Here is a 27,609-nt window from a genome sequence, read left to right on the forward strand (position 1 = left end):
GCCTCTGCACAGGGAGGCAGCTCCTGCCACTGCACACAGCCCGGGTGTGCCGTCCTCTAAAGCCTCTGCACAGGGAGGCAGTTCCTGCCACTGCATTTTGCCAATACAAAAACAGAGATTAAGAGAGCCAGAGTGAGGCAGCCAGGCTTTTGTTTTTACTTTGTCTTGGAGGTATAACTTAGCATAGAAATGTGCACACTTCTTAAGTGTACAGCTGTAGGTAGCTGTGGAGCTTCCATCCAGATCGAGACCTAGAAGAGCCCTAGTGCCCCCAGAGGCTCCCCTGTGCTCCTCCCAGTCAACCCCCACCTGCTGCCAGCAGCTGCACCCACCCGTGGCATCTGACAGTAGAGGCTGGCTTTATTCATCTCTGCACTTCATGTAAACAGAGCTGCACAGCGTGGCCCCTTTCCTGTAGCATCGTGTTTGTCCGTGCTCTTGCTGTATCAGAAATTGGCTGTGCTGGGTGTGGTGGCTCATGCCGGTAATCCCAGCATTTTGGGAGGCTGAGGCAGGTGGATCACTGGAGGTCAGCAATTTGAGACCAGCCTGGCCAACATGATAAAACCCTGTCTGTACTAAATTTGCAAAAATTAGCTGGATGTGGTGGTGCATGCCTGTAATCCCAAATACTAGGGAGCCTGAGGCAGGAGAATCACTGGAACCTGAGAGGTGGAGGTTGCAGTGAGCTGAGATTGCACCACCGCTCTCCAGCCTGGGCAACAGACTGACACTCTGCCTGGAAAGAAGGAAGGAAGGAAGGAGGGAGGGAGGGAGGGAGGGAGGGATTGGCTGAACTGAGATTTGAACTCTCTGGCTCACTCTCCCTGTAGGACACAGAGTGCTGCCCCTGCCTACAGTCCTCTCGTGGCTCCCATCACCCTTGGAATGACCAGATCCTCCCTGTGGCCACACCTGCTCCGGCTCCTGCCCCCACCCCTACCCTCCAGCCACAGAGAGGGACCTTTTGTTCTCAAAACTCTCGAGCTCCTTCCTACCTTAGGGCCTTTGCACTTGCTGTCTCCTCCTCCCAAGCTTCTCCTTGCCTGGCTCATACCCTCAGGGCCCAGGAATATCACCTCCTCTGACAGGCAGGGCCTTCCTGGTTCATGTTATCGGGCTAGTTCATGCTTTTCCACAGTGCCCGTGTCATTTGTAATAATTACTGTTACGCATCTGCTTGCCCTAGACAGTAAACTCCAGGAGGCAGGGATGGTGTCTGCTGAGTTCACGGCTGGTTCCCGGTGCCTTTTGTTGGTTCCTTCACTCTTCTTTCCTGTCATCTGTTCCTTCAGCAAGCCCTGAGCACCTGACATGTGATAGCATCTTGCTAGTATTTGTTGAGTGGACGAGTGGATGAGTGGATGAATGAGTGAATGAGTGAATGTCCATCTGTCTCTAAAGCCCATGCTCTTTCCACTACATTCCATTATCTCTGACACCCCTCTCTTGGCCTCAGTATCCCCAGTTGTCAGTGAGGGAACCAGACCTGCCCCTTCTGACTAAGTTCTGATTCTGAGGATGTGAGGCAAGTGGGCTGGCTTTGGCCGCCAGTTCCCCGGGGACAGCCCGGCTGCACAGGATAGTGACCACAGGTTGCAGGGCAGGGTCTGCATTGCCCCAGTGCCTGGCAGAGTGCTTTTCACACCTGCACCACCAGAGCCCCCAGGCTGCTTTTGGGGTGCAGTGCTCCAGGCCTAGACACATCAAGGGACTTGCTGAGGCCACACATCTGACCACAACCTCCAAGCTCCAAGCTCAGCCTGCTGGTCCTCAAGGGCGGGAAGAGGCAAGGTTGCCCGGGTCTGGGAGGCACTGAGAACAGGGGTAGTGATGGGGGGGCCCCGGCGGACTTAGGTTCCTGCCTGACTTAACCCTGCATGGCCGTGTGGCTTGGTAAGTCACTTTCTCTCATGAGCTGTCGAAATGAGAGTCACTGTTGTGATTGTCCCTCCCTGACAGGGTCTCTGAAGCTCATGAGATCTCAGGGAGCACACAGTAGGTCTCTGTGAGGCCAGCCGTCTCCAGGGTGTGTGGTGGGACTGGGCCTCTGCCGGGAGCTGTGCAGCGCTCAGTGGCTTACGGCTTAGCGGCTTGTCAGCCAGGCAGGCGGGTGTCCTGGGGCCGGGTTTGATTAGTTCAGGTTGACAGTCGCGCTCCGCGGCGCTGCCGGGAGGGGAGCCCGTGATTACCCTAATGAAGCTTGAACGCAGTTTGTCATCCAAACAGCTGGTTCGTAGCTGTGCTGCTGCCAGCTGCCCGACTCAGCAGTGCAACCGCCGGCCCAGGGCTGCCCTAGCCCCGAGCAGCTCTGCCACCTGCTCGGCTGATGACCAGGACAGGGGGTGGTGGCCCTGGGTGGGCTCTGGGGCAGCCACAGGGGAATGAGAGGGGTCACCTGGGGGTGGGGGACTTGGTAGAGCCTTGGCCTAGTGAAGCAGGGCAGCTTCTCAGGATACTCACAGGCAGCCCCTGATCCTAGGCCTCAGTTTCTCCATCTGTAAAGTAGGTTTTGGTGACCTTGCAGCTTCAAGTTTCTGATTTCAGGCTAAACTGTTGCCTCCTCTGGGTACCCCCCACACTCTGTAGGCTGAGTCAGGAGCCGACAAGGCAGGCCCTGCCACCCCGATGGCCCTGTGTTGTCACTGAAGGTCAAGAGTTGTCATGTCTTACTCATCCACTCATTTGTTTATTCATTCAATAAATAGTAAGAACACACAGCAGTGAGCAAGACAGTCCCTGTTCTGCATTCATGGAGTTTTCAGTCTGGTTTGAGGGAGACTCCTGGGGCCGTGACCTCATCTAGGGGCTAGGGAAGGCTTCCAGGAAGATACAGCATCTGAGCTCAGAACAACCAGCAAGGGGAGACACAGGGGAGAGTGTTGCAGGCGGGAGGAACAGCGTGTTCAAACGCCCTGAGGTGGGAGGGAGGGAGCAGCGTGTGTGGCAGGTACCCGGGGACACTCTACAATCGTGCCTTAGGGACTTACTCGAGCCCTGTGCTCAGCAAGTTCACCGTGATGCCCTGTCATTGACCCTTTCTGATGGCCCTGGAAGGAAAGATCACTGTTTCATGCTGCAGATGAGGAAATTGAGACCCACAGCATAGAAGGCAGTGCCCTGCAGGCCTCTGCAGCCTTCAGCTTGCCTGGTGGCCCCTGAGAGGCTCTGGCCAGGGGCCATCTGCTCAGCCTGGAGTAGAATCTGCGGGGGACTTGGATGGGGTGGGAGTGGGCCTGGGTCCCCGTTGAGGGCCAAACCCTTCGCCTGATGGAGGAGGCCAAGGGGAGGGGCCCATAGGCAGCCCACAGCATCTGCTAGATGGCTGCCTGAGTGGGTTTCCTATTACTCTGGGGCAGGACCTACCTGTGTTTGAACTTGGTGGCCTGGGGAGTTCATATCCCCTCCACCTCCCGTTGAGCCCACAGCCAGTTCTGGGCCACATTTGAACATTTGGCTTTGCTTGGGGATGGGGCAGGCAGGCAGGGGGAGGAAGGAGACTTGGGGACGTGGCAAGGGAGTGGGCTTAAGAGTCTCTGGCCTCCCCTGTGGCCAGCCCTGAGCTGCTTCCCCGCTTCTCGCCATCCTCTGTGGCTAGGCCACCCTCTCTGCCCTCCTGCATCCCTCAGTGGCCTCCTGGGTGGCAGGCTAGCATGTGCCTGCTACTGTCATCTCGACCCCACCTGCCCTCCTGTCTCCTTGCTCCCTCCACCCCACAGCCTCCATGTCTCCCTGTTACCACTGCACAAACCCACGTTCTGGCCCAGCATTCATGGCCTCCCAGCCTCAAGCCTCACTTCTCTCCTCCTTGAGCCTGCTCACCTCCTCACTTTGCTCCTGAATAACCACAGTCTCTTCCTCCTGGAGAGGCGAGCGTGGAGGCCTGAGTCCTACACGGCCATCTGTCCTGTGGCCATTCTCCTGGCAGGTGCATTCAAGCTGGGTGCCAGACGTGCCAGGCACTCACCCCCATAGCTGGGCAGACGGAAGCAGCCCTCATCAGCCTGTGTGCTGGGGATGAGGATGGTTTATGGCCTTGCTGTGGGAAGGGAGGAATTCCCATTGCTCCGCTGCCTCCTTACCACTGCTTGCTGTGACTATGCTGCCGCTGGCTTGGCTCAGGGAGGTGCTGGCCCTGGAAGACAAATGGCTAATCAAATCCACCCACCTCTCCCAGGCTCTTAGAGACCCTTCCAGTCTCTGTCCTGGTTTAGAGAGGGAACGGGGAAGTGAAATTAACAAACAGGGCTACAGAGTGAGCTGGGAGTTACTGGGAGACCTGTGTGGACAGAGCAGACCCCAGCTGGCCTGGGCCTGGGGTTGCATAGTTCAGGTGTCTCAGGCTTCCCACACAGTGGGCAGGGAGGCATGGGGCTGGAGAGCACCAGGATGCTTGTGGCTTGCCCTGCCCCAGCCTGTGAGTTTCACCTGGGATGCCCTTCCCTGGCCAAGAGACCTGGGGCGGGGGCCTCTCTGGGGTCTGAGGCAGCCCTTAGCAAAGGGGCTTAGTGAACAAGTGAACACGGATGTTCCGGAAGGTGTGCTGGGCCCTGACTGTGTGCCAGCACCTGGATTAAGCATTTCACGTGTGTGATCCCCTTGATATACCCACAACCCTATGAGGCGGCGTGGTTCCTCTCCCCATTTTACAGACCAGGAAACGGAGGCACAGAGAGGTTAACTGACTTGCTCAGGCATTTGATCCTGGGCACTCTGAAGTTAGAGCCTGGATCTGCAACCAAGAGATGAAGGTTGGAAGGGGGCTGGATGGGGGACCAGAACAGGTTCGTGGGGGGCTGCGGACGGGAGCTGTGCTTGAGCCCTGTGGGAATGGGTACTGCAAGAGCCTTAGAGCTGAGCTGCCTCCACCCACGCCCTCAGTGGGCCTAGACCTCAGGGCCACATGCCCGGACCCTGAGGGCACCCATCCCGTCTTGCCTCGGGGAAGCCCACAGGATACCCCACGAGAAGGCCGAGGCCACTCATTTGCTGAAAAGATGTTCCAGAGGGCTCGCCCTGCAGAGGCTATGTCCATTCTGGCTGGAGTGGACACATGGGCGGAACAGCTAGAGATGTGTGGTTCTCCCATATAGAGAGCAGCTCGCACCCCCTGCATGGCTGAGCCTCGGAGGGTGGGTGGAGAAGGTGCATTCAGCAAAGATAAGGCCTGACCCAACAATAGTAATGGCAAATCAGATGTTCACAGAGGTGAAGGTAACATTGCAGCTGAGACAAGGGCAGTGAAGACTGAAGGAAGTCAGGGAGGCTTCCTGGAGGAGGGGGCCCAGAGCTATGATGGCAAGGAGGTAGAAATTAAATGAGGAAGCAGAAAATAGTGTGCAAGGCTAAGAGAAAGCCTGTGCAAAGGCCCTGTGGTAGGGAGTGCTATAATTTGAGGCCATAGAAGGCAACCTGTGTTTTTTGAGCAAGAGGATCTGAGGGCAGGGGTGCAGTGCCTGATGAGCTGGGCCCTCTGGGATCAGTCACATGAGATGTCAGACATGGACTTTTGGATTCTGTGAATCTGGAATGTCCTCAGAGCCCCAGGCCTAGAAGTCTCAGGGTTCACAGCCCAGTTCCACCTCTTCCTCTGTGTTCAGTCCCAGGAGAGTGCCATCTCTGAGCCTTGGTTTCCTCATCTATAAAATGGGCTCACTGTACTATCAAAGCCTGCACATGAGGACTCAGTGTGGGAACTTGTGTGAAGTCCCCTTGCAAGGTGCCCTGGCAAAGGCTCCACACGGGAAATTAGGGAGCCGTGCCCCCGTCCCATTTCCTGGGGTTCCCACTCACCCTCTGGGACCAGCTGCAGGTTAGTGGAGAGGCCTGTGCCCTGCACCTTCGGCTTCTATCTCATTGGCAAGTTTGGGGAGGGGGGCCAAGGTCAGAGGCACCTTTCCTCAGCAGGGTCTTCTGAGGGCTGTGACAGGTGCCCACTGCTCCACCTTCTGTTCCTTCAGCACAAGGCCTCTCCCGACCTGGGGACGTCTTCAGGAAGGGTTGCATCTAGCAGCATTCTTAGCTCCTGTGCCCAGGGCATTGCCTTGGCTCCTCTGTATCAGTGCCAGCCTCCAGAGTCAGCCCTGGGGTAAATCCCAGCTCACCTCTGTGAGCACCCAGTGCCTCTGCCCCTCTCCTCCAAGCTGGGATAGGACCACTCGCCTCATGGTTGCCGAGAGGGATAGAGTCTCTTGGAGAAGTGCCTGGCATGCAGTCATTGAATACGCATTCGTTCTTCTTCCCCTTCTTGATCTGCTGCCAGATCCCATCACACTGTGGAAAAAGATCTGCCCTTTCCTCACTAGAAAAGGCACTCCAGAAATGCTTGGTAAGGGATTGAGTGAGTGAGTGGCTGCTGCAGAGCAGGGTGCTTTGGCCAGCGCTCCAGCTCTGTAGTCACCTGGCTGTGTGACATCAGGCAGGTTTTGACCCTCTGGGCTCTTCTGTTGAAGGTGAGCAAGGTTGATGCTGCTCCAGTGGAGGCCCCTGAGAGAGGGGACATGGCAGCTCTTCGCCAATGTAAAGGCTCTGTCCAGACCACAGTTACGGTTTTACAGGGGAGGACACCGAGGCCCAGAGGAGTGATGTGCTGGCCTTGGGTGGCCTGGCTAGGAATGGCAGGGCTGAGGCTGCCCGTGGAGAGCTCAGCATCCTTCCACCTGCTCCCTGAGGCTTTGAGTCCGGGGCTCTTACTGGTGGCCCCCAACCTTACCCAGATCCTGGCATCTGTCTCCTGGGCACAAGTGCCTTCCCTAGATTGAAGAGCGGGAGTTGGAAGCTTGTCACAGGGTCTGTCCAAAGTGCTGCTGGCAGTGTAGCAGGTGACAGTGCTGTGTCTCATGTCTGCAAGGGATTTGGTACACGGCCCTTGCACCCCAGCCGAGGTGGGATGGGCCATTGCCACAGGGCGGCTTCACCAGAATCAAACTCCAGGATGTCCTGGGAAAGGTTTACTGGGGAGCACTCTTTTTAACAACCCCTGTCGGGGGCAGAGGGTGAGGTTGGGCCGCAATGCAGTTGAAACAGTGGCCTCAGGTGATCTCCTGAGCACTTGGGAGCGGGCGTGGTCCCACAGAGCTCTTCCAGACCAAGGCAGGGGCTCAGCCATTACACTCTGCTTTGACTGGTCAGTGTTCAGCCATCCCCAGGAGAGGACGGCTCCCTCTGCAAAGGGACCCTCAGCAGCTGCACCCCTGGCAGCCAGAGAAGCCTGTGTTTTGGTCATGAGAGGGGGCCTTAGGTGGCGCACAGGCCAGATGTCCTATGATAACAACCAGAGCAAGACAGATGCTGGTGCGTGGGGGAAGCCACGGCTTACTTACCTGAGCACAGCAATGGTGGCAGCGCCTGTGCCTCTGAACCCCACCAACCCTAGAGCCCTGATCCCCACTTTCAACATGAGAGCCCGAACCTCAGAGAGGCACGCTGGCTCCAGGTGAGTCGGCAGAACTGGGGCGTGGAAATGCAGTGCCTTGCTCCCCAAGGCCTCCTTACCTGAGGCCTCCAACTCTGGCAGGTGATGGTTCTCTGTCCTTTTTATCTTCAGGGTCCCATCCTTGGGTGCGGCCCAGCTTCCATCCTGTTCTTGACTGTGAGCTCCTTGAGGGCAAGGACCGGGGCCTCCCTTTGTCCTGCCTACCTGAGACGCCAGACACGATGCTTAGGCCCAAGGGCTCACTACACAGGCGTGGGCAGAGTTGACTGAAGTCTCATGCCCTCCCCTCCACGCCCGGAGCTGGTGTGACTTGCCGCCGTGTGCATGAGTACTGCTGGGGCTGGTGCCAGCCCTGCTTCCTGGGGAGGAAATCAGTGTTACTGGGCAGGAAAGGGTGGTCTTGCTTCAACAGTCACCTGGGTCTGGCCCCAGGGGCCCCACCTGTTTAGGTGACGAGAGGCTGAGTGCGGGCCACCAGGCAGGGGCACTTTTCCTGGAGGTGTTGCCTCTCAGAGCCAGCCTGGGGGCGACTGCTGCTGCCCTGGGCTTCCTGCAGAGGAACTTTTCCTCACCTGGCCCTGCACAGAGGAGCCCAGAGGTGGTGGCTCCAGCGCCATAGAGTATCCTTATGCCCAGCGGGGAGGAGGCCCAGAGGAGCAGAGCCCTGGTTAGCTGGGCGCTGGCTCAGAAGCCTGAGCACGGAGAGGCATCTGGAGCTGGGGCTGCCTGCGGAGAGCTCAGCGTCCTCCCACCCGCCCATGCATTCAGCAGTTTCCTGAGTCCTAGCAGGGCAGGAAGACAGAGGGAGCAACCCAGTCCGCACCCTCGGGCACCAGGCTGGGGCCAGGGGAGAACCCAGGTCTGGGGCCTGGCTGCCGAGGCCCGTGTTGGCATCCGAGCCCGGGTTCTTCTTCTGGCCTCTCCTCGTCGGCAGACCTGAGGCAGGTCATATTTCTCCCATGCCTTGTATTCCCCCTGGGCCTCTGGGTCCTCACCTGTAGGATGGAAACCCTGAGACTCCTCTCCCCAGGCTGCTGGGAGATCGTCTGGAACAATGGCTGTAAAAGGATATTAACAAACCACATGACTCAGAACAAATGGTGGAGGATATTTTCTTAAATGGTGGAGATTGTTTTTTCTCAAATGATGGAGATTATTTTCTCAAATGGTAGAGATTATTTTTTCTCAAATGATGGAGATTATTTTCTCAAATGGTGGAGATTATTTTTTCTCAAATGGTGGAGATTATTTTCTCAAATGGTGGAGATTATTTTTTCTCAAGTGGTGAAGATTATTTTCTCAAGTGGTGGAGATTATTTTTATTTATTTATTTATTCATTTATGAGACAGAGTCTCACTCTATCTTCCAGGCTGGTGTGCCATGGCACGATCGTGGCTCACTGCAACCTCTGACGACCGGGTTCAAGGGCTCTCCTGCCTCAGCCTCCTGAGTAGCTGAGATTACAGGCACCTGCCATGGCGCCTGGCTAAATTTTGTATTTTTAGCAGAGATGGGGTTTCACCGAGATTATTTTCTCAAATGGTGGAGATTATTTTCTTAAATGGTGGAGGCTATTTTCAAAATTGGTGGAGATTATTTTCGCAAAGGGTGGAGATTATTTTCTCAAATGGTGGAGGTTATGTTTTCAGATGGTGCAGATTATTTTCTCTAATGGTGTAGATTATTTTTTCCCAAATGATGGAGGTTATTTTCTGCTATTGCTACTTCTGTTTGTTTCCCAGCTTCCATTTCTCTCTACTCTTATCAGGCCTAGTGAAATTAATTAATGTTTACCTTTTACCCTCGCTGGTTGATTCATCTCTCCTCCCTCCCACACCCTCTTTCCCTTGATCCCTTTCCTTTCCAATAATAATAACCACTACCATCACCGTCATCATCACCACCTCCACCACTACCACCATCACCACCACAACTTCCATCACCACCACCACCACCATCAACATCACCATTATCACCACCTCCACCAACACCACCATCACCATCACCTCCACATCACCATTACCATCATCATCACCACCACCATCACCATCACCACTACCACCACAACCTCCATCACGACCACCACCATCACCATCATCACTACAAGCTCCATCACCACCACCATCACCACCATCACCACAAGCTCCATCACCACCACCACCACCACCACCACCACAACCTCCATCACCACCACCATCACCACCACAACCTCCATCACCAACACAACCTCCATCACTACCACCACCATCACCATTATCACCACCACCTCCACCACCACCATCACTACCACCACAACCTCTATCACCACCACCACCACCATCACCATCACCTCACCACCACAACCTCCATCACCACCCTCATCACCACCACCACCTCTACCACCACCACTATCACCACCACAACCTCCATCACCACCACCATAACCATTATCATCATCATCACTACCTCCACCACCACCACCATCTTCATTATCCCCACCACAACCTCCATTACCACCACCACCACCATCACCATCAACATCACCATTATTACCACCTCCACCACCACCACCTTCACCATCACCTCCACCACCACCACCACCGTCATTATCATCACCTGCACCACCACCATCATCATCATTACCTCCACCACCATCACCACCACAACCTCCATTACCACCTCCACCACTACCACTATCACCATCACCATCATCATCACCACCTCCACGACCACCACCATCACCACCACAACCTCCATTACCACCTCCCCCACCACCACCACCATCACCGTCATCACCTCCACCACCATCACCACCACAACCTCCATTACCACCTCCACCACCACCACTATCACCATCACCGTCATCACCACCTCCACGACCACAACCATCACCACCACAACCTCCATTACCACATCCACCACCATCATCACCATCACCATCATCACCACCTCCATGACCACCACCGTCACCACCACAACCTCTATTACCACCTCCACCGTCACCATCACTGTCATCATCACCACCTCCACCACCACCATCACCATCACCATCATCATCACCACCTCCACCAACACCACCACCATCACCACCACAACCTCCATCACCACCACCATCACCACGGCATCAGCTCACACTCCCATTTAATCCTCGCAACCTTGGAAAGTAGGTACAGTTGTAATCCCCGTTTTACAGATGATGAAACTGAGGCTCCAAGCCTGGATTCAAACCCAGGCCCCCGGCTTCTTGGTCTGTGCTTTGAGCCATGGTGCCTATGGCATCTCAACTTTTCCTGCATTTCTGCCTCTGGGAAGAAGGCGTGGCTGCACTCAGCCTGCAGTGGCCAGAATCTGGTCCCACCACCACTGCTTGCTCTCCCAGCCTGCTTCCCGCTTCTCCTCCCTCCCATCTGCACTTCCTGCCTCCGGCCTTTGCATTTGCTATATCCCCTGCCTGGAATGCTCTCACTTTGGAGCCCTGCATGGCTGAGCTCAGCTGCCACCTCCTCCCAGAGGCCACTCCTCAGTGACTGAGAGTAGCACCCCCAACTCATCCCCTGTCATCCTGTTTTCTCAGCTGACAGGTGCCTCCTTCCCCGTGATGCTAATGACATCTGAGGGCATTCCTGCTCCCATGTCCTCAGAATCTAGTTGCTGCTGTCTGAGTGGCGCCCCCATGCTGGCCCTGGCTGCCCCTGGCTGCCACTGCCACCCTGCCATCCCACACACCCTTCCACGATGTTCAGACCCTTCTGGACTTGGGTTCTGGAGTGGGTTGTCCATGGGGGCTTTGGCTTTTGAACAAGAGGCCAAAGAAAACAGCCAGGTGGGCCAGGCATGGTGGCTCACGCCTGTAATGCCAGCACTTTGGGAGGCGGAGGCAGACGGATCATGAGGTCAGGAGTTCAAGACCAGCCTGGCCAACATAGTGAAACCCTGTCTCTACTAAAAATACAAAAACTTGGCTGGGCGTGGTGGTGGGTGCCTGTAATCCCAGCTACTCTGGAGGCTGAGGCAGGAGAATCGTGTAAATCTGAGAGGTGGAGGTTGCAGTGAGCTGAGATTGCGTCATTGTACTCCAGCCCGGGCGACAGTGCAAGACTACGACTCAAAAAGAAAAAGAAAGAAAGGAGAAAAGGAGAAAGAAAGAAAGGAAGGGAGGAAGGAAGGGAGAAAACACCCTGGTGAGTGATCCAGACCTGAGCCTGGGGATGGCGAGGTTCCCATCTGCCGTAGGCATGTTCATTCACTCAAGCACTCATTCATTCCCTCAGGCATTCATTCATTCCCTCAGGTGTTCATTCATTTCCTCAGGCACTCATTCATTCCCTCAGGTGTTCATTCATTCCTTCAGGCACTCACTCACTCATTTGGTCACTCAGCACTGATATGTTAGGAACCTCTCTTCTGGCCACACACTCCATCCTAACAAAAGCTGAGCCAGTGAATGAACAAACGTCCTTCCTCTCCTCGGCCCAAACTTTCTCAGCCCAGTTCAGGCCCTGCCTCCTCCATGGGAGCTCCTCCCCAGGGAGACCCTGGGCCCTCACTGCTGACGTGTAATCTTGAGGAAGGGCCCTATCTGTGGCTCGGACAACTTCCAGCAGACCCCCTTCTCCTCTCTGTGACGGCTGCCGGGAAGCCTGAGCCAGATTGGCAGCCAGCCTCTGAAAGGCCCTTATGGTGCGTGCTGGGCTCACTCCCCAGGGTCCTCTTGTATATCTTCTGAGTGTTCACAGCTGCCCCTCCAGGCCCGCACAGCAAGCCCTCAGTAAATCTTTACCGAGCAAACGAATGAATGAAAGAATTCTTTATTCTTTCTCCCTCCCTTAAGTGCCACTGCCTGTTTTGGGTTTCCTCAGATTCTTTTTTGAATGAGAAAGGAAAATGAGAATAATAGGAATATTAATAACAGCAGCCATAATACCTGCTTATATTTATTGAGCAATTGCTGTATGCTGGGCCTTGTTCCAATTATTTTACATGTATGAATTCCTCTCATTGTCCCAGGCCTGTGAGGTAGGTGTTAGTCTCCCTACTTTTTAATTTTTATTATCTTTTTTTTTGAGACTCGCTCTGTTGCCCAGGCTGGAGTGCAGTGGCATGATTTCGGCTCACTGCAATCTCCACTTCCCTGGTTCAAGCAATCCTTGTGCCTCAGCCTCCTGAGTAGCTGGGATTACAGGTGTGCGCCACCATGCCCAGCTACTTTTTGTATTTTTAGTAGAGATGGGGTTTCACCATGTTGGCTAGGCTGGTCTCTAATTCCTGACCTCATGATCCACCCACCTCAGTCTCCGAAAGTGCTGGGATTACAGGCTTAAGCCACTGTGCCCAGCCTTGTCTTTTTTTAATTTTTTTTTAGATGGAGTCTTGGTCAGGGGCAGTGGCTCACACCTGTAATCCCAGCACTTTGGGAGACTGAGGCGGGTGGATCACGAGGTCAGGAGGTTGAGACCCACCTGGCCAACATATTGAAACCCTGTCTCTACTAAAACACAAAAAACTAGCCAGATGTGTTGGCGCGTGCCTGTAGTCCCAGCTACTCGGGAGGCTGAGGCAGGGGAATAGCTTGGACCTGGGAGTCAGAAGTTGCAGCGAGCCAAGATTGCGCCACTGCATTCTAGCCTGATGACTGAGCAAGACTCCGTTTCAAAAAAAAAAAAAAAAGATGGAATCTTGCTGTATCCCCCAGGCTGGAGTGCAGTGGTATAGTGGTGTGATCTCGGCTCACTGTAACCTCCATCTCCCAGGTTCAAGCCACCATACCTGGCTACTTTTTGTATTTTTAGCAGAAATGGAGTTTCACCATGTTGGCTAGGCTGGTCTCAAACTCCTGACCTCGTGATCCATCCACTTCACCCTCCCAAAGTGCTGGGATTACAGGCTTAAGCACCTGACCTTGTCTTTTTTGAATTTTTTTTTTTTAAGTTGAAATCTTGCTCTGTTCCCCATGCTGGGGTGCAGTGGTGCGATCTCGGCTCACTGCAACCTCTGCCTCCTGGGTAGCTGGGATTACAGGTGCCCGCTGCCATGCCCGGCTAGTTTTTGTATTTTTAGTAGAGACAGGGTTTCACCTTGTTGGCCAGGCTGGTCTCAAACTCTTGACCTCAGGTGATCTGCCCACCTCCACCTTCCAAAGTGCTGGGATTACAGGCATGAGTCACTGCGCCCAGCCTAGTCCCCCTATTTCACATGAAGAAGCTGAGTACCCAGTGAACCAGCAATTTGTGTAGTTGAAGGTCTGAAAGCTCCTGAGTGTGGAGTTGAGGTGTGAACACAGCAGGGGATTATAATGGTAATTGTAGAAAGGAGTATTTTGTTGTAGAGAGGACAGGAGCCCTGGAAAGCTGCCTGTGCACCGTGCCTCTGCGGAAGAGTGGACAGGAGGGTTGAGCTGCATATGGGGTCCTGGGCCCTTAGGGTGACCTGGCCACAGAAGCCGGCAAGCAGGCATGGGAGTGAAGCTGGGGCCCAGCTCACCGAGCGGGCCATGGGGCAGGGTTCCTCCTTCTGGTCCCTGCTGGGGCCACCCTCGTGTTCCCCAGAGGGGCTGTGTCCATGAGCCATATAGCCTATGTTGCCTGTCCCTGGTACCAGGCATTCCCTGATGCCCTAAGTGCCATCTGCCTGGAGCCTCTGTCCGTCACTGAGAGGTCAGGGTTCGGCAGCCCCCAGGTCTGCCTCTGACCAAGAAGGCCTTAAATCCACTCCCAGCCCTTGCTCCTGAATTGCCTGTGCAGCTTTTACAGTTGCTTGGGGAACTGTAAGTCTGCATTGCCTGACTCCTGTGTATTTAAATTCTCAGCCATAATGTTATATTAACTCATTTTTTGCAGTTTCCTGGGAGACTGTGTGTACATTACTGGGCGGTGGGGGAGTGGGAATGGCCATGCTGTGGACAAACACAGCTGTGAGTGTGCCTGGCACTGGGGCTTGATCCCAGGGCCCCCACCTCTGGTGGGTCCCTCATGAGAGGCATTTCCTGCCAGCCAGGTGTTCACGGTACCTGAGTCCCCTCTGCCACCCCTGGCAAAGTTGCGGATGCAGCCATTTGGCTGATAAACGGGGATTTTCAGCTTGGGATGGCTCTGGAGCTCCAGGGAGGCCTGTGGGTCACATGTCTTTTGTTCATTTATGCACTGCCAGGTGCATTCATCCTCGCATCAGTCCCCACACACGTGGTGAGCACCTGCTGTGTACACAGCTTGGAGATACAGCAGGAATGCAACTGACTGTGCTCTGTTTTCCTGCAGAGGATGTGCCAGGGGAGAGGGATGTTCACTTGATGAACAAATAAATCCATAGTCGAGGCCGGGGACTGGGACGGCCATGAGAGGAAGGTGATGCCAGCATAGGGCCTGCAGTGGGGGTAGAGGTACAGGAAGGGCACATTGAGGCAGAGACCTGAAGGAGGGAAGGGGCTGGTATCCAACTCCTGTGTGTGAACCCACACAGCAAGGCCATGAGGGTCACTGTGCCCATTTCACCCACGGCGCCCAAGGTCCACATCTGCTAAGTGGCAACGCATCAGACCTAGGCTGTATGGCTCTATCCTGCCTACTCTCACTGCTGTATTCCCCGGCTCTCTGGGAAGGGCATTTTAGGTGGACAGAGTAGAATTTGCCAGGGTCCAGAGGCTCAAAGGAGGCTGGTAAGCTTAAGAAACAGCCAGAAGGCCAGTGTGACTGGAGCAGAGTGCGCAGGGGTGAGAATGGAACCGGAGAAGGCGGAGAGGTCAGGGGGCCAGTCTCAAAAGCTGTGGAAGCAGGGACTTGCTGTGCTGCTCCATCTTAGTCCTGAACGGAGCTGGCGGTGGTGGGACTGCGGGGAGGATGGGCTACAGCAGAGCAGAGCCTTGGGGTAGAATCTAGATAGAGCAGTGGAATGGGATCTGGGGGCTCAGGCGCTGGTGTGGGAGGAAGAAGGAGACTTTCTGGGAAAAGCCCTGTGACATGGCTCCAGCACAGCCCTGCTCCAGGGTGGGAAACCCAGGACTCCCAGCTGGCTTCCCGGCTTCCTCACCCCTCCACCGCAGAGTTCATTCAGGCCTCTGCAGGGTGTGAGAAAGGACTTAGAGTCAGCCCTGACATGTCATTTAGTTGTACATTCATCATCAGTTTCTTCATCTGAGGAACGGGGATCCTGATGCTTCATGGGGGGTTAGGAATCATGGTTGCAAAGTTCCAATTCTGGTAGAAGGGAAAACCCTGCCCATTGACTACTTGCTTCCTCATTTGATTCTGTGGGCTCAAATAATGGCCTGTTAGGTTCAAAAGGGAAACAGCTTGGCCAGAGCCCCACTGGCCAGGCTCTGGAGGCAGGGGAGGTCTGGGGAGAGAAGTCTGGGATGAGGTCCCCTGTCTCCCAACACACACGGTGAGAGCCCCCTTGGCCTTCCATGGCTGCCCAGGCAAGAGCGGGGGCTGGGGTTGCTTGGAGCACTTGGGGATTTTAGAGCACCAGCAGGTGGCCTGGCCCCCAGGTCACCATGCCTGTGGAGTAGAAGGGCGGGGCCAGAGGAGTACTCCTCCCCATGCTGTGCTGTGTGTGCCGCTTGGAATGTCCTCTCCCAACTCCCAGCCGTCTTCACCCTTCAAGCCTTAGCTCTGGCCAGCGCCTCCTCCAGGAAATCCTCCTTGACTTTACCTGTGATGGCCACATACCTCCTTAGTGTCCCCATAGCACCGTATCTGCCCTCCCACAGCCAGCCTGAATGTTTCCTGCATGTGGGGCTGTGTCTGAGTCCTCTCATGCCCCCAGTGCCCCTCACAAGGTGTGGCATGGAGCAGGTGTTAGAGAATGCCTGTAGAACAGAGCTGGACAGATCTTAGGTCAGCGCAGTGCCAGGGACCTGAACCTCATTGGGCAGGTGCCACCACTGGCTGATTTCATGGCCCCAGGCCTCAGCGGGCCACAGGGTCAATCAGGAGCACCCCACACACCCAGGCATGGAGGTGGGCAGTGCCCCCCACCTCCATACTGGGACTTGCTTATGAACAGCAGGCCCTGATGGCATCCCTGTGTCTGGAGGTATCAGAGCAGTGCCAGCTGAGACAGCAGTGCCCTCACAAGCCCTGGGCTTCCACAGAAACCCCAGGTCACCTGCAGCCTGGCGGCTGGGCCAGGAGTCATCCCTCTCTCATGGTCCCTGATGAAGGCTTGGCTGGGCAGTGCTAGGGCTCACTGGGCAGACGGCCGCCTCCTAACTCCTGCCCGGCCCGGGCCTGCTCCCTGGAATCATCCCTGGGTGCCAGCCTCTGTTCTTCGTCTTAATGAGAAAAGCTCTTCTCTCCTCCCTGCCCTCCCTCCTTCTTCCAAAATGAATTTACCGTTCCGCTGCGCTGCACTCCTCCCTCCTCCTCCTCCCCTCTCCTCTCACAGGCTGAGAGAGAAGTGGAGGGTGTTATTGTATATTTTAGCCAATTGTTCCCTGTACGCCCCAGTCTCTTTGGGGTGGGGCTGGGGGGATGGGGAAGTAAGTAAATTATATATTGAACTCCTAACTGGAGCTGAGGCCTTGTGGTTTCCATGGCAACTGGGCTGGAAATAGCTCGGCGTGACATCAGCATGGTACAGGTATAGCCAGATCCAGCCGTTCCCCAAACAAGCTGGCTCCAAGGGGAGCAAGAGATGTGCGGCTAATTAGCATATGCAAATCAGACCTGGCGAGCAGGGCGGGGCCTGGGGTGCCCCAGTAGGGCCTGTGGCCATGGCCAGGGCCTCTGGCAGGTAAGCGGGCCGGGGGTGCTGGTGGGGTCAAGGCAGAGGCTGCCCCAGGCACGCCCCTGTGCAGGGGCTTGTCAGGGCCTGGGCTTGCCTGCCCCATAGGGCTCTGGGAGTGTGGCCAACGGGGCTGCCAGGGGATGGACAGGCATGCACGGCAGGCAGCCAGGAGGGTGCCTGCCTGGGCTCCAGTGGGATCTGGCTCTTATTGGCTCACGGGTGCCTTTGAAGCTGGCTACCTAATTGGGCCTTGCTGGCCAGCTGCCATTTTTCTCTGTAGCGCTGTGAGGGAGGGATCGTCCTGTGCCCACTTCGCCTCCCTTCCTCCACCCTCCCCACTGCTGGACCGTGGGAAAGGCCCATAGAACCCCCGCCCTCCCGCTGTCCTGTGACTGAGTCTACACCCCCTTCCCACCCAGCCCCCAGCAGAGATGCAGGAGCAGAGCCCGCCTCTGAGGGTGCTGGCTTGGGCTGTTATTTGGCCTCTCTGAGCCTCAGTTTCCATTTTGGTGACATGGGGGTATTTTTCCCTGCCCATGTACCAGGGGAGTGGTTAATGAGGTGACACTGGGGAAGGGCCTAGGTGGGCTTGGGCTTGGTGAGCCAGACACATTGGGAGGAGGAGGAGGAGGTTTTCCGTCATCTGTGTTTAAATGGTAGCTCCGTCACCCAGCACCACCCCTCCTTCCCCACCACACACACACACACACACACACACACACACACACACACAGACACACACACACCCGCGCGCTCTGGGGAGACTTGAGAACTTGCAGTAAATTTCTGGGCGAGGTGAAATATTGCCACCTTCAAGCATGGTGATTTCCACGCTAGGGCTCTTGGCTGAACCTCCGACATTCAAGCTGGGAGTGCTCTGTGGCTAAATGAGATAATTTATTCATTTCAGCAAATGTTGAGGGTGTGTCGAGTGAGGGCGGGCGGGGAAGGTGGGGTGAGTCAGACGTGGCCAAGCACACAGAGCCGTGCTCCGTCTGCAGGGCAGGCAGACAGATAGTGTCACCAGTGCTCTCTGGGGGACTCAGGGTGTCTGGGAAGACTGTTGAGGACATGGGACCATTGGAGATGCCTTAAGAGCATGCCAGAGTCCACTTGGCAGCAAAGGGGGTAAGGATGGGCGTTCCAGGAAGAGAAAAGCAGGTGGGCACAGAGGCTCAGAGGCGGGAAAAGACGTCTGGCACTTGGGGAAAGGGCGATGCTTGGCTGGATTAAAGTGGTGGAGATGAGACCAGAAAGTTCTGCCAGTGTCAGCTTCAGAGTGGCTGGAGGCCAAAGAGTTTGACTGTGATCCAGGAGCAGTGGGAGCTGTCGATGATGCTTGAGTAGGGAAGTAATGTGATCAGATCCTGGCTTCAGAAAGAAAAGGTGGGCCAGCAGGGTGCTGTGGCTCACGCCTGTAATCCCAGCACTCTGGGAGGCTGAGGTGGGTGGATCACCTGAGATCAAGAGCTTGAGACCATCCTGACCAACATGGTAAAAACCTATCTCTACTAAAAATACAAAATCAGCTGGGTGTGGTGGCATGTGCCTATAGTCCCAGTTACTGGTGAGGCTGAGGCAGGAGAATCACTTGAACCTGGCAGGTGGGGGAGGAGCCTTTGCCCACCTCACCCTTCTCTGGCCCTCCAACAGATTAACTTGTGGGCCGGTCAGTCTCTCCTTGAGTTCGCATGAAGTGCCCTGCTGCGTAGGTGAATTGAAGGCCCAGGGGACTGAACTGAATGGAGAGCCCCACACTTGTGCTCTTTTGGATGTACATTTTCACAGGGTCAGTGTTTGGGAGCATCTTCTCATCACCACTCTGGCCCTGGAAGCCTGCAGGCACTTTGCAGTCTTTATCCCGTTTGTGCCTAGTGATCTTCCTGGCCTACAACCTGGCTGGGTCCCTTCTTTCTCTGAAGATGCCAGGGCTCCCTGGTGCTCCGATAAAGTCCAAGCCCCTTGATATGGTCTCTTGTCTTTGTATCTTTTTCTTTTTTTTCTTGTTTTTTGAGACAGAGTCTCATTCTGTCACCCAGGCTGGAGTGCGGTGGCATGAGCTTGGCTCAACTGCAACCTCCGCCTCCTGGGTTCAAGCGATGCTCCTGCCTCAGCCTTCCGAGTAGCTGGAATTACAGGTGTATGCCACCACGCCTGGCTAATTTTTGTACTTTCAGTAGAGATAGGGTTTCTCCATGTTGGCCAGGCTGGTCTTGAACTTCTGACCTCGTGATCCACCCACCTTGGCCTCTCAAAGTGCTGGGATTACAGGCGTGAGCCACTGTGCCCAGCCTGGCCTCTTGTCTTTATATCTTTTTTTTTTTGAGACAGAGTCTCCTCTGTCACCCATGCTGTAGTGCAGTGGTGCGATCCTGGCTCATTACAACCTCTGCCTCCCAGGTTCAAGTGATTCTCATGCCGCAGCCTCCTAAGTAACCAGGATTACAGGCATGCACCACCACACACAGCTAATTTGTTTGTATTTTTAGTAGAGATGGGGTTTCACCATGTTGGCCAGGATGGTCTCAAACTCCTGACCTCAAGTGATCCCCCCACCTCGGCCTCTTAAAGTGCTGGGATTACAGGCGTGAGCCACTGCGCCTGGCCTTGTCTTTTACATCTTTGCTGCTGCTGTTCCCTCTGCCTGGATGCCTTTCTTGTCTCCTCCACCTGGGGCTACCTCTGGTTCCTCTGCCACTCTAATGATGCCTCCTCTTGGGAGTCCTCTCTGACCAGCCGTGTCCCAGGCTGCTAGGCATCTTATGTGCCCCTCTCGCTGGTCCCTAGGCTTCCCTCCTTCATGGCACTTCCTGAAGCTACCAGCTTCAGTGAAGAAGTGTCACTCAGTGTTAGCCTCATGGCCAGTGGTGGAGCCAGTGAACGCTGGTTGAATGAATAGGGAAGTGGATGGATGTTGCTCTTCCTGCCCATGTCCAGACCATTCCCCTGCCTGGGCCGCCTTCCCTTCCTCTCTTATCCGTGTGCCTGGCCTGGATACCCCAGCTTCAAGCTGCCTGTCTTTAGAGAGTCCGTCCTCGCTGAGCCCGTCCTCACCTGCAGCCCACCTGCCGTGAGGACCCCAGGCAGAGCCCACTGGGTGCCCCTCCTGCACCCCCAGCATGGTGTGTGAGCCCCCACTGGATTTTCCGTCTTTCACCACCCCCATTAGGTGGCTGGTGCTTGCTGACAGACTGAACTGTTCCAGAACCTTCCCTGTCAGGCAGGACTCTTCTACAGAAATCTCTAGAGGTGTCTGTAGCCTCCTGTGTGCCCCCCTCCCTGCCCGGGTCTCCTCAGACCACACCTTGATTCCAAGTTTCTGAAAAATTGTGTGAAAACTAGCTTTGTGGCCGGGCGTGGTGGCTCACGCCTGTAATCCAAGCACTTTGGAGGCCAAGGAGGGCAGATCACCTGAGGTTAGGAGTTCAAGACCAGCCTGACCAACATGGTGAAACTCCATCTTTAAAAAATAAAAGAGAAAGAAAACTAGCTTTGTGTCCTCCGATCCAATTTCCTGCCACCTCTTACTTTTAAAGGACACACAGCCAGTTTAAAACAAAAACATCCTGCTGTGGTGTGAGCTGAAGACTTTGGGCTAGGAGGCTGGGCTGTGAGGGCCTTCCGATCGGCCACCTCCCCCTACTCAGCCGCTCCTGTCCTCCCTGGGCAGGGGCGGGAGGGGCGGGTTCCACATCCCAGTTTTCATGCCCTTGCCTTCTTTTCTATTGGTGAATCCCCTCTCCAGATGCGGCTCCGGAGTCCTCTGTGAAGCTATCTAGAGTTCATTCTTCCTTCCTTCATTCAGCAGACATCCGCTGAGTACCAGCTCAGCACTGGGCTTGTGGGCACAGAGCAGACAGAAGGGGTACAGGGCAGGACCCCCTTCCCCCTGGGAGAGGCAGGCTCCCTGCTAGCCCTCAACCAGCCCTTGGCTCAGGCCTCCTGGGTGCAGGACCTGCAGGTTCCTCTTCCTGCCTGGTAATTGCCAGCTCCCCAGCTCTGGGAAGCAGCTGGGTCAGGTGTGGGCTGCCTGCCCACATGCCTGGCCGCCCGCCCGCCTGCCGCAGGAGGCATCGCTGCCTGGGATTCAAGCTCCTCCAAGGGCCTGCGACGTGGCCGTGGGGAAATCATTTTCTGACAACAGCCATCAATTTCGCTGAGAGCCCATCGGCGCTCTGGCAGCCTCTCCCTCCACAGCGGCAGCTGGTCCGTGTCAAGCCCCTGGGTGTCCTGATGACAGAAGCGATTCACATTAGGCATCTGCCCCAGAGCACACATCCGGAAGAGACGGATTCTGGCCAGCTCCAGACATGCACTGCATCACCTCCAAGTTTATCTTCAGGTCCTTGGGTTAGTGGAGATGTCTTCCACCTGCCCTGGAGTGGCCATGAGGGGCCCCTGTAGGGCAGCCCCAGCCTGAGGAATGGGGCTCCCTGCTGAGCTCCTATCTGCCTTGTTGCTGGCACTGTCTAGGCGCAAAGGTCGCAGCTCTGAACACAGCAGATAGAGCCCCTGCTGTTGCACTGAGAAGTGAAAGACAGGAAGGAGTCAGTCATGAACGCATCTTAGGAAAGAGCATCCCAGGCAGTGGGAACACCCCGGGCAAAGGGGTTCCCTGAGGCGGGGTGAAGTTTGCTGTGTTGATGGAACAGAAAGAATTCTGTTGGCTGCGCGCAGTGGCTCATGCCTCTAACCCCAGTGCTTTGGGAGGCCAAGGTGGGTGGATCACTTCAGGTCAGGAGTTTGAGACCAGCCTGGCCAACGTGATGAAGCCCCATCTCTACTAAAAATACAAAAATGAGACTGGTGTGGTGACGTGCACCTGTAATCCCAGCTACTCCGGAGGCTGAGGCAGGAGAATTGCTTGAACCCAGGAAGGTGAGTTGCATTCTGGCAGATGACCAAGGTGCTCCCTGGAGGAAATGGTGTCCGCCAGGAAGCAGTGTGAAGGAAGGCTGAGAGGGTAGTGGAGAGTGCAGCGGGCAGGGCTCCACTCATAGCTGCAGGGCCTTTCTTGACTCGTGGAGAGGACGCTGTATTGGACAAGGCAAGTCTAGGCCACCTCTGGCTCCCAGAGGCCTTTAAGAGCCTCACCTCATCCATGCTGTGGGGTCAGCGGGATTCGGTTGAGGTCCTACTGTGCACCCTGGGGGTTCACCTGCATCCCAGGAGCTGTCTCCATTTACGCAGGCCTACTGAGTGCCAGGCACTGAAGAAGCTCTCAGCATATTACGTGACACAGCCTACAGGTGGGGAAGCTGAGGCCCAGAAAATTCTGGAGGCTTGTCCAGGGTCCACAGCATGGTGATGGTATGAGCCAGGCAGGAGAGCCTGAGCCAGGAAGATTGCAAGAAGCTGGTTGTCGTGAACATTCCTGGGCAGGGAACAGTGAGCCACCCCCAGGACCAGAGCCGGCTCCCTAGGATCCAGCTTTGTCCTCAAGGCACCTTTCCCCTGGGCTCTGCAGATATTGGCCTTGAGGTTTAGGCATTGGGCATGCAGGGCATGGGCTTGGGGCCACAGGATGGGTGCCCCATGCTTTCGCCTGCTGCTCAGACAGTGGGGAAAGGAGGGAGATACTCTAGGAGCTTTCAGGGACTCGCAGCTCCTGGCACTTCATGAAGGGATGACCAGTCGCATCTAGCAGATGAGGAGCCTGAGGCTCAGCAGGGATGGGGGGTGGCCAGGCCAGGGCAGCCACAAGTCTTTTTGTTCCCACAGCCTACTCCATACCCCAGGGAGTGGGTGATAATGGAGGCGGCTGTGAACATGGATCACCATGTTGGGCTTTGGTCCCCATAGCGGTTTTGTGGGGAGTACGGATTCTAGAATCCAAGCTCCCCCAATCCTTATTCCCCCAGGCCCACCTCCATAGCTCCTTTTGTATATTCCTCTTTGGTCTGGGGCCCCACCTGGCCTGGCTCCATCAGACCCCCTCAATAAGGTCAAGTCCAGCCAGGGAACCCATTTCTTCCACCATCTGCATCCGTGGGGATCTTATTCCCAGCAGCTGCTGGACTACACAAGGCAGGGCCATGTCTGTGTGTGCTGTCCTGGTACCAGGCATATTATGGCCCCCTGACCACTGGGGGACCAGTCAGGAGGGGCAGTGACAGAGTCTTGGTGCTGTAATCCCCCCAGCTCTTTACTCACTCACTCATCCATGATGCCGCCCTCTTTTGCCATTGGCGAATACCCTTGTTCTGTGTTTCCTGCACCTGGCGCAGTGTTGGCCATATAGTACACACCCTATCACTGCTGCCCATCTCTACAAAAGGATTTCAAAGTCCTAGGAGGAACCTTCCCCCATTCTCCATGTCTTTCTCCTTCCCCTATTTCTTCTTGGCAGAAATTTTACCATTTGTGATTCATTCCTTTGTCATAACTGTTGCCCTAAGTTCTAAAATGCAGACCTCTAGAGTCTCACTACCCCTTCTAGGAAGGAAACCGTTTTAAGTCCCAGTTTCTGGGTAACCCATGTGCCTGGGAGAACAGGGCTGTCTCGCATATGCAGGGCTCTGGTACAGGGGTCTGTGGAAGAGACAGGGAAAATCGAGTCTGGAGGACATGCAGCAGCTTCTGTGTACCTGCAGGGTGCCCGGGGTTGCACTATTATTGCACTTTTCATCCCTACAGCCCTGAGCTCGGGATGTTTTCATCCCCATTTTGTAGGGGAGGGGACTGAGGCACCCCCAGCAGATTTCCCAGCTAGGGGGGCCAGGCCCAGGGCCTGCAGGGCACCAAGGATAGCCCCTCTTGTTTGCAGCTGCTGAGGGAGGGCCCAGTCCGCACAGCTTTGTACTTTAGGAAAGGTGATCACTTCCAAAGGCCAATTTGAGCCTCACACCACCCTGAGGCGAAAATGTCCTCATTTCTCTTACAAGGAAACTGAGGCACAGGGAGTACCTACTCTATGACACACCATCCAGTGCCCCTCCCGCCCTTGCCCCCCAGACCCCAGAACAGGCCAGGAAAGGCCTTGGACCTAGTCCTGGTGCCAGGCGATGAAGCACTCAGGCAGCCCCCTTCAGATCCCAGTTGCCATCCCTGCTGGGACCCCTGCCCAGAGCCTGCCACAGGTGGGAGTACTGGCGTGCAGGTCCTTGGGGGAGGCAGGCTGCATGTGAGCTGCAACTCGGAAGCCTGGCTACCACCCGTCCCCCACCCGTTCCTGAACTCACATGTGCACCTTCCGAGGGAAGTGATCCCTGGATGCCACCAGGCCAGCCTTGGGCCAGCTGTATGGTCCCTAAGTGGTCCACCCTTCAAGCATATTTTCTTGGGTATTGATGAGCCAGTGTCATCCAATACGCAGCCAGAAGCTGAGCTAAACTGAAGATAGATCGGGCCTCTGCCTCATCAATCTGCCTGTGGCTGCTCTGCTGGGGAGGAAAGAGGGCGGGCAGGTGGGCGGGCCAGGCTCTGCAGGGCCCTCCTGGGCTCTCAAAGCGGCCTCCTTAAACCACAGATCCACCTGCTGGGGCTGGCTTGTCTCTCCCTGGAGGAATTTGCAGGGTGACCAGGTCCTGGCAACTTTCCAGGCTCAGGCTCCTGGCCTGGCCAGCCATTGCCTGGGGGCTAAAATCCACACCGCTCACGCCCCCCACAGGCCCTGTCTCTTTGCACTCCATTGCCACGCCAGTCTTCTCCACTGTGTAACAGCCATGCAGGCTACCACTTCCACAAGCCATACTCCTTTCTTCCTCATGGCTCTGCCTGGAGTGTTCTCTGCATGCCTCATCATCTAGCCTGGCTGAAACACTGCTTCCTCTGAGCCGGCACACCCCAGGCTGGATTCCTATTGTCACAGCCGCTTAGCACCACTCACCCCTCCTGCAGAACACCCCACAGAGCTGGCATCAACGGGTTATTTGTGAGAGTCTCTCACTGTCTGTCTCCTCCAATGGGCTTGGTAGCCCCAAGAATCATTTCCACATCTTGTTTCTACTAGATCCTCAGAACATGGCACATAGTAGGGCCTCAAGAAGTGTTTGATGAATGTATAACATATAAGTGTCATTGCCCTAATTAAAAACTTCCTGGCTGGGTGACATGGCTCATGCCTGTAATCTCAGCACTTTGGGAGGCCATGGTGGGCAGATCACCTGAGGTCAGGAGTAGGGGCTAGCCTGGCCAACATGGTGAAAACCTGTCTCTACTAAAAATACAAAAATTAGCTGGGCATGGTGGCACTTGCCTGTAGTCCCAGCTACTCAGGAGGCTGAGGCAGGAGAATGGCTTGAACCTGGGAGGCGGAGGTTGCAGTGAGCCGAGATCGTGCCACTGCACTCTGTTTCAAAAAAAAAAAAACCCAAAACCTTCCATTTCCTACTGCCCCTGGGATGAAGTTTAAACTGCTCAGCGTGGCATTCAAGGCCTGTAAAGTCCAGCAGAAACAATTCCCTCTGCCTTGAGTTTCCTCCTCACCTGCCCCTTTATGAACTCCTACGCATCCTTCAAAGCCTGAATAGATACCGCCTTTTCTCGGAAAACTTCCTGGCTGCTCCGGGCAGCATTGGCTGTTCTGCTCTCTGATTCAGCAATGCCTGGACACCGGGCCCTGTGCAAGGCACAGGAGGACAGAGCTGGGAGGGTGAGATGAAGAGCAGTGTGGAGTTAGCCCTGTGTACACAACCTCATGGCATCCTGGTGGCAATGATGATAGCGGTTTCTCAAGCAATTTCCTTGTGTTTTTCTTATTACATCCTCACCACAACACTGTGAGGTGCTGGTGTCACCCCCGTTCTGCAGACGCAGACGAGGACAGCAAGGCTCAGAGAGGTGACAAGTTGCAGCTGACATGAAAAGCCAGACTTCAAAGCTGCACTCTCCATTACTCACTGCTCTGTCTCCATGGTGGGTAGGAAGGGGTGTGAGGACGTAGAGGTGCCCCCTGCCCTGTGTCTGCCTGGGATGGGGCAGCCTCAGAGGCGCTTTCAGAGGAATGAAGTCTGAGCTGAGACTGGAAGGAAGAATCCAGGCTTTCTAAGCAAGTGGGGAGTTGCAAGGGCATTGCTGGCATTGGGGACTGTGTGGGCAGAGGTGCGGAGGAGCGTGGGCAGGGCTGGGCTGCAGCAGCTGTAAATGGGTAGGGAACACCTGAATGTGGGAGCCTGGGGCAGTTGGGGTGAAGTGGGCAGAAGGATTGGATTCATGGCTTCACCAAGGGTGCTTTGGGACCTTCATTAACTCCTTGAGACTCTGTTTGTTCATTTTTATTTTTATTTTTGAGACAGTCTCTCTCTGTTGCCCAGGCTGGAATACAGTGGTGCAATCTCGGCTCACTGCAACCTCCACTTCCTGGGTTCAACCGATTTTCCCTCAGCCTCCTGAGTAGCTGGGACTACAGGCATGTCCCACCAGACCCAGCTAATTTTCTGTATTTTTAGTAGAGACAGGGTTTTGCCATGTTAGCCAGGATGGTCTTGATCTCTTGACCTCGTGATCCACCTGCTTTGGCCTCCCAAAGTGCTGGGACTACAGGGGTAAGCCACTGCGCCTGACCTATTTGTTCATTTTTTAAATGAGGGTGACATTAGTGGCTGCCCCCAGGGGTAGGGAGGGCTAAGTGAGTCTATAAAGTGCTGAAAACACTCCCTGTCACCTAGTAGCCCTCTGTCTGAGTCACATGTTACTATCTCCACCCCCAGTGTTTGTGGGCCCCCTCCAGGATGCGCCCCCAAACCTCTAGGCTGGCAAACATTTTCTTCCTTGAGCGAGCTCTCTCACTTGCTTCCTGTCCCAGTGGTGGGGTTGAGGGTCAGGTGGGTCCCCCGCCTGACTATAGGCACCTTGGGGGCTGGGGCGTCAGCTACCCCCACAGCCCCCTCTCCCCACCTCAGCTACCAGACCAGGGCTCCACACATAATAGACACTTAATACATGTTTATGGAATTGAATTAACGATAAAACGAGATAATGGCCTGGAAGGAGCCTGAGCTGTTAGGAGGGAATGCATAGCGTAAAAACCAGGCATATTTTTTTAAGCAGATTAATCTGGTCTTAACTCATTCTAATAGCCTGCTCCCCTATTGGCCAAGGCCATTATAATAATATATGGCCAGGGCCGGGGAGCTGGGAGATAGCGATGCCTCAAAGTTCGTCTTCGAAGGATATCACAGGAGGCTGGCGCCCAGCCGGCCGTCCACGCTGAAGCTCAGAGAACCTGAGAGACCTGACTGGGGTCACACAGCTGGGGTAGGGGAGAGTTTGAAGAGACCAAGGCTCAGAGAGCCACGGGGCTTACCTGCAGACGTGCAGCAGAGGGGCATGAGTGGCACAGGAGGCCTTGTCTTCTGCTGCAATGGTTGCATTCTGCTGTGTTCCATGCCTGGGCTGGGTCAGAGCTTCCAGATTCCCATCCCAGGGGACTCTGCACTTAGGTGCTCACCTCTGTGAATCACCATCTGCACAGTTGGGAAGTCAAGTTTAGTGCTTCAAAATATACAAGCCCTTAGGGAGGAGGGATGAA

At 55.3% G+C, this 27,609-nt stretch overlaps 1 protein-coding gene across 1 annotated transcript in view; it reads left to right on the forward strand.

The window, feature by feature from the left end:
* Positions 1-27,609, forward strand: part of TCF20 (transcription factor 20) — a 187,598-nt gene that overhangs the window by 10,219 nt on the left and 149,770 nt on the right. The window lies entirely within an intron of this gene.

This window comes from Cebus imitator, unplaced genomic scaffold, assembly GCF_001604975.1.
Source record: "Cebus imitator isolate Cc_AM_T3 unplaced genomic scaffold, Cebus_imitator-1.0 Scaffold435, whole genome shotgun sequence".
Lineage (NCBI taxonomy): Eukaryota > Metazoa > Chordata > Mammalia > Primates > Cebidae > Cebus > Cebus imitator.